This window comes from Nicotiana tomentosiformis, chromosome 12 (assembly GCF_000390325.3).
Source record: "Nicotiana tomentosiformis chromosome 12, ASM39032v3, whole genome shotgun sequence".
Lineage (NCBI taxonomy): Eukaryota > Viridiplantae > Streptophyta > Magnoliopsida > Solanales > Solanaceae > Nicotiana > Nicotiana tomentosiformis.
Window position 1 is genome coordinate 98,387,382 of NC_090823.1, and position 7,070 is coordinate 98,394,451.

Sequence of the window (7,070 nt, forward strand, 5' to 3'; positions counted from 1 at the left end):
TTATATAGACGTCACCTGAGGGGTTTGTGAGTGGGTCCGTTTGGTTGACAGTTAAAAGAGCTCAACGAAAATATCTGTGCGAAAAGCACGACAATTGAAAATCTAACAAAGATACGTACTGACTACTGAGCAGTCTGTCAAAGTTAAGCCACGCTCATTTACAAATTACGAGGTGTGATAAGAGACATTTTTTTACTTAGAGCGTGGTTATCCAAAATTTATCGAAAAATGATGTTTTTTACCCTTATAGCCTTGAAACCAAATCCGTAACCAAAATAATGCAAAATTGGATTTTAGACACAAAAATTGGTGAAAAAACAGTTGATGACATTGTTATATATAGTGCATTTAAATATATAGAGCATTAAATATATGCGTTATGCTTATTATTTGCTGACCCATAATAATTGGTGAGTATAGTGCATGGCGCATATAATACATGCGCCATATACATACCAATTGTCATCCCCTCGCATTGAATATTTGTTTACTTAAGGTCCAACATTTGTTCTTCAAAAAATTATTCTGAAAAATTTATTCTTCAATATTGTTTGTATCACTTCATATTCATCAATATTTTTTGAATTTTGCTACGATGTTTGAAGAGCGAAAAATTAAGGTTGCATTACATTAGGGTGGTGAGGTTGTGGTGGAGAATAACCCGGTACACTATAGTTGTTCTCCACAGAGCATTGTTAAGATGTCACTCACATTGGAGTACGACAGATTGGTATCTTTGATTTGTAAAAGACTGGGTGTGAGTAAAGGTTCGGTTAATATTAAGATAACCGGAAGATATCCTTATTCGCTTACTCCGCAAGGGGTTGCTTGTTATGCCGAGTTTAACATCGAAGACAATGAAACTCTGCATGATTTTTTGAGGCCTCCGAATGAACATTGGGATGTTCTTGTGTTAAAATCACTGGAAATGTATATCAAGTCTAAAGACGTCAACAATATTGATGTTCTGCAAAATATGGATAACACTCAACTATGTGGTGGTATTTTTGGATCAGTTTTATTCGAACATGTCATGTATGAAAGAGTCTGGCCAGATCTAAACTTATCTCCGCGGGCGAATGAGGAGTGAGGACATAATTTCTCCCCAATGCAGCAACATGGAGGGTCACCAAGTTTACATGATTCACACATCGATTGGTAAATTTTAATTTTCCTTGTTTTTAGTATAATTATTTCTTTTATGTATCATATTCGTACTAACACTTATATCTTTCAAAGGGGTTACCGGTCATATATGAATTTTACAAGTTATGAACCAACCAATAATTAGAATATACCTAATTTTGGAGGTTTGGATTATGTTGGTCCATCTGTGAGTCATCAACAACTCGATAATGTGCATCATGGGCTATCTACAAATTATGAATTGTAAGTTAAGAGATAAAGTTAATATATTATGTTGAGATGACTCTGAGAAACTCATTATTTTATTGGTTGTGCAGTAAAAATGAGCAACATGACGGTTCTGTCATAACTCAGTTGCGCGATGACGATATATTGAATCAGTAAATGGCAGATGCACAAAGTGAGGAAGATGACAATGATTATGACAACAACGCTGATGAGTCTAGATATGATACACCCTTCCCTGATGAGAGCGGCGATGATGAAAAACACTTCGTAGATGAGAGTGAGAATGAACAACCCAATTTGACGAGGGAGCATGATGCCATAACTAAGCATGCTCCGTATATGCAGACTCCATCTACCGTTAGACCCACAGTATACGAGTCCCGTGTGCCTTTTTCATTCATGGGAGATTCCCTACCTTGACCACTTGCCCAGTATTCTGTATGTGGATGCCCTCACAAGCGATCTTGATGACATTCGTACAACAATTTAGGATGAATCTAGACCAACAGAGCTTTGTAAGAATATGTTTTTTGCTTACAAGTCACACCTCAGCAGGGCGGTACGAATTTACAGCATAAAAATGTCGTGAGATCGAGGTTGTTGAGTCATCTAAGCAAATATATAAGGTTGTTTGTCGTAGATGGGACCAAGGTTATAAGTAGATGTTGCGTGCGAGAAAGAGTATATAGACACATTCAATGGGAATCATTTTAACTTGAATGTTGATTTGATTTTCCTTGTCTTGATTCCACACATTGAATCGTCCATAAGGTACAAGGTGAAAGAGTGTATAACATCAGTTCCGCAGGTATATGGGTGTACCATTACCGAAAGAAAGGCATTTCTCGGGCGTAAACGCGCGTTTGAGATTGTTTATGACAATTGGGATAAGTCATTAGCGGCTCTACTGAGGTACATGACTATTTTGCAACACTTTAAACTCAGGATAATTTTTGAATTGAAGCACGATCGGAGTCCTAACTTACCAGAATACATATTCATATATGTGCTCTAGGCATTTAAACTATCCATTGATGGTTTTGTTCATTGTCGGCCAGCAATCTCCATAGAGGGCACACATGTATATGGAAAGTATGATGTAAAGATGTTGATTGTCATTGCAATAGATGCTAATGGAAGAATATTTCCCCCCTGCATTTGTTATTTGTTCCAATGAAAGTCATGAGACTTGGACATGATTTTTAAACCACTTGAAGGAGCACGTTGCAAGACAGCGTTCAGGTATTTGTCTAATATCTTATCGGCACGGTGGGATTTTAAGCTCTGTGAATATTGTTGGATGCATGGAAGGAGTCGTACGCCTACCACCGTTAATGTGTTAGGCATTTGAAGGCCAATTTCCAGTAGGCTTCTCCGAATAAGAGCTTACATGATTTAACATGGATGGCTGCAACAGATCATCAAGAGTGTAAATTCAGGATGTGAATGGAATTGATTATGCAGGAAGACGAAGGAGCTTATCCTTGGTTGATGCAACATGAGCTTGATAAGTGGACTTTACATAAGGATGGTGACAAAAGATGGAGAATTTTGACTACAAATATGTTAGAGTCTTTCAACGGATTGTTGAAGTCTGCCCGTGGATTGCCTGTCACTGCCATGGTACGGATGTCATTCAAGAAGTTGGCGGAGAGGTTTGTTGAAAGATCTCGCAGTTCATTGTCCTTGTTGGAAAGGAGTGTTCAATTTATGCCACAACCGATGAAACGATTTGAGAAATATAGGAAGCGGGCACGGTGGCATACATATTTGCAATATTGCAACAATCGAAATATTTTTGAAGTTCGTACCGGTTTGCATCAAAACTGCGGTAATAATACCCACACCATCAATGAATCCAGGCGATTATGTTTATGTGGGAAATGATTGATTTATCACTTGCCATGCTCACATGCCATGAAGTGCTTTCAACATGCTGGGTTTGTAGCTATGAGGTATGTTGATAAAGAATATAGTGTGGTTGCATACGCAAACACCTATAGCGGCCACTTACAACCAGTGGGTTTTGAGCATTATTGGTCGCTGGAACCATTTAAAATGGTTTGTAACAAAAATTTCTTGTGTCGCAGGCAAGTGCAAAAAAAATGCGAATACTGAACCAAATGGATGTTAGTGATACCATATATGCGCGTAAATGTGACATATGTTCCCAAACAAGACTCGATCGCCGTAAATGTCCTACATTCGGTTTGAGAAGTAGTGGCAATTCAGCTCCTAGTGGCAGTTCATCCAATATTGGTAATTTTCAAGTATAAAATTAGTTTTTGTAACAATATATTTAGCAGGAATTGGTGTTTGTAACGGTGTGTGTTTGCAATATTAATGAAATAAAATTATATTTCCAATAGTGTTAACTTGACACTTGGTATTGAAGATTCAGTAGAATACTTTAAAAAGCTTGAAGAAAAAAATAATGATTTTCTTCGTCATTATCGTCACTGGTGGGCATTAATTCATCGTTACTTTCGTTGGTCTCTTTATTGTCATTTTATTCATCTTCTTCTTCACTGTCTTGTTCGCATCCTTCCAGACCGAGGGCATCATAATCTAGGCCCCAATTGACACACATTTATCGTATTTCATCGATATCATCAACAAGACCACTTGCTTGATTTCTATATATGGCACTCTTATGTCCAACGTTTGCGGTAGAAATTTTGGTAGTCCCTCCCACTCCACAACTGTTGGGAATATAGGATAATCAAGATCTTTATGAAATTTTTCATTCTCTAATAAAGCTCAATCATGATCATCTGTTCCTTGGATATAGTTAAGTTCATATAGTGCATGAAGAACGGCCAGTGCCTTTTCCATCTCTAAAATCTCCTTCATCAAATGCCGAATAACTTCTTGTTCATATTTGTATGTGTTAGTTTGGAATGTTGTAGACAATGCTTGTGGTACAACTAGCCCATGCAAATGATATAATACTTCATAATCACACCTTTTTGAGTATAGGGGAACCCATTGTAGGTTTCCACCCCAAATTCGCATACCTTCAGGCTTTATAGAATGCGTTTCCCCCTCAATAATGTTCCATACAATTTTGAGATCTATATGTATATTGATGGGCTTATTTTCCAAAAGGACGTAAAACACCATACCACATGTCATCCACCAAATCAGTATAGCAACCTAGCAAATTGTTTTCAAGGAAGGGATCGATTGTGTTCTGACGTGTTTCATGTGGATCTTTTGAACTACCTTCACCCTTTTGCCTCTTCTTAAACCATTTATTAAATGTAAGTGGCATTTTTGAAACAGTTATTTAAATGAATAACTGAAAATTTGGTTCAACTTAAGAAGAACCAAATAGGAGTTAGTTCAACATGACGCATGTGCAATATGCATTATCTTGTCTTGTCGACCTGTAAAGGCATGTACGTTCTAGTACCGTAAAGATTCCACTCAACTATGGCTCATGAACAATATGCATTATGCAGTAGCTTAGTAAACAATACAAAATTAATGTGTGTCTTGTCGACCTGAAAAAACATGCATGCACTTGTACCGTAAAAAATCCATTGTAAGTGAAACATAGCGCATGAACAATTTACGTTATACACCAGTTCAGAAAATAGTATAAATTTAACGCGTGTCTTGTCTTGTCGAACTGAAAAAAACTTGTATGCACTTGTACCGTAATTATTCCATTCTTAGTGAAACATGTCTCATGAACAATATGCGTTATGCAACCTAAAATCACTCATTCTAACCTATAAAAAACACATGCGTTTTATATTATTCTTTGTGGATCATCACAAATTAACCAAACAAGGATACTGTTTTCCATAAATTTTCAAGTTCAAGCAATAGGATATGTCTGGACGCGATGAGGTGCCTAGGTGTTACTGTGGGAAATATGCGATTTTGAATCCATGTTGGCCAACTTGCAATCTAGGGCGCAGACGTTGGATGTGTAAACAAGTTATGAGTTATTAATATTGAATTTTATGTCTGTTAATAGATTGTTTATAACATCTTCATTAATATTCGTTTCTTAGTATCACCATTTGTAGGACTAAAATCAATATGGTTTTGAAGAATGGTACGATGAACCCATTAACCAGGAGTACTACAAATCATATTTGCTAAACCTTTGGAATCGTACTGGGGAGTACGAAATACATATCTTGAAACTCGAATAATAATTTGCGGCAGTGAAAGAGCAACTGAAATAGACAGAAAAAGAAAATAATCGGTTGCAAGAAAAATTTCAGTGGTTGAAGCAGAGAATAATGGGCGATAGTGACTAAACAAACACATGATTGTGTTTTAAGTGTAGTGTTTATTTTATGTTTTAGATTTCATGTATTATGTGTTCTTTTTATCGTATTTAATGTATGTTTATCTGACATATGTTTTGTGTTCTAGGTGTATACCAATTATGACTAAAATTCGGCAGAGTTTTATATGTACTGTCAACTTTTTATCATATTTATTTGTCATTATAAGAATACTAAATATTTAATTTGTTTAACTTATCGAGATAATTTTAAATATTTTTAATAATTATTTTTATATAAAGTACTATTAAGTATTTATTGCGTTCGTAACAATTTATATGTTAATTTGTTCTCTTTTACCAAAACAAATACGGTACCATCTCTTTTATGTACTGTCAATCTTTTAACAATTTTATTTGTCATTAAGATAATACTAAATACTTAATGTGTTTAACTAATCGATATAATTTTTAAAGTTTTAATAGTTATTTTTATATAAACTATTACAAATTATTTATTTCGTTCGTAACGATTTGTATGTTAATTTGTTATATTTTACACAAAAATCCGATATAGTCTATTTTATACTGACAATAAATTATTTTATTATTCATCGGTCAAAAAACACTCAAAAGTTAATTTCTTTAACTTATCGTATATTATTTGATTCATATCTGATAATACTTTTATTATATGATTAATAATTGATTAATATTTGATCCGTAATTGATTACTATAACTGTCTACGTTTATGACGGCACATAGTTATTATTCTTGTAACGACCCGATCAGTCGTTTTGAGAATTTGCACTTTTCTCGGTAGTTTGAGGGCACGAGTTTCTCCGCATGATGTATTATGACTTGTATGAATCGTCGGTTTTGGATTTTTCAGGTTATTCGGAATTGATTGGAAGAATGAACTTCATGATTGAAGCTTTAAGTTGGAAGAGTTGACCAAGTTTGACTTTTTAGCATTTGACCTCGGATTGGAGTTTTGATGATTTCGTTAGGTCCGGATGGTGATTTTGAACTCGGGTGTATGCCCGAATTTGTATTTGGATATTTCTATAAGGATTCGGTACTAATTGGCGAAAGTTGGAAATTTGAAGGTTTGGAAAGTTCATAAGTTTGACCGGAAATTGACTTTGAGGATATCGAATTTGGATTTTAGTTTCAGGAGTTGGAGTATCTTATTATGTAATCTGGAACTTGTGCGCAAAATTTGAGGATATTTCGAGTTGATTTGATATGTTTCAACGCAAGTTTTGAAAGTTGAAAGTTGAAAGTTCATTAATTCATATTGGAGGTGTGATTCTTCATTTCGATGTTATTATATGTGATTTGAGGCCTTAAGTAGGTTCGTATTATATTATGGGACTTGTTGGTATATTCGGACGGGGTCCCGGGTGGTCCGGGTGAGTTTCAGACGTAGTTCAGATCATTTTGAAT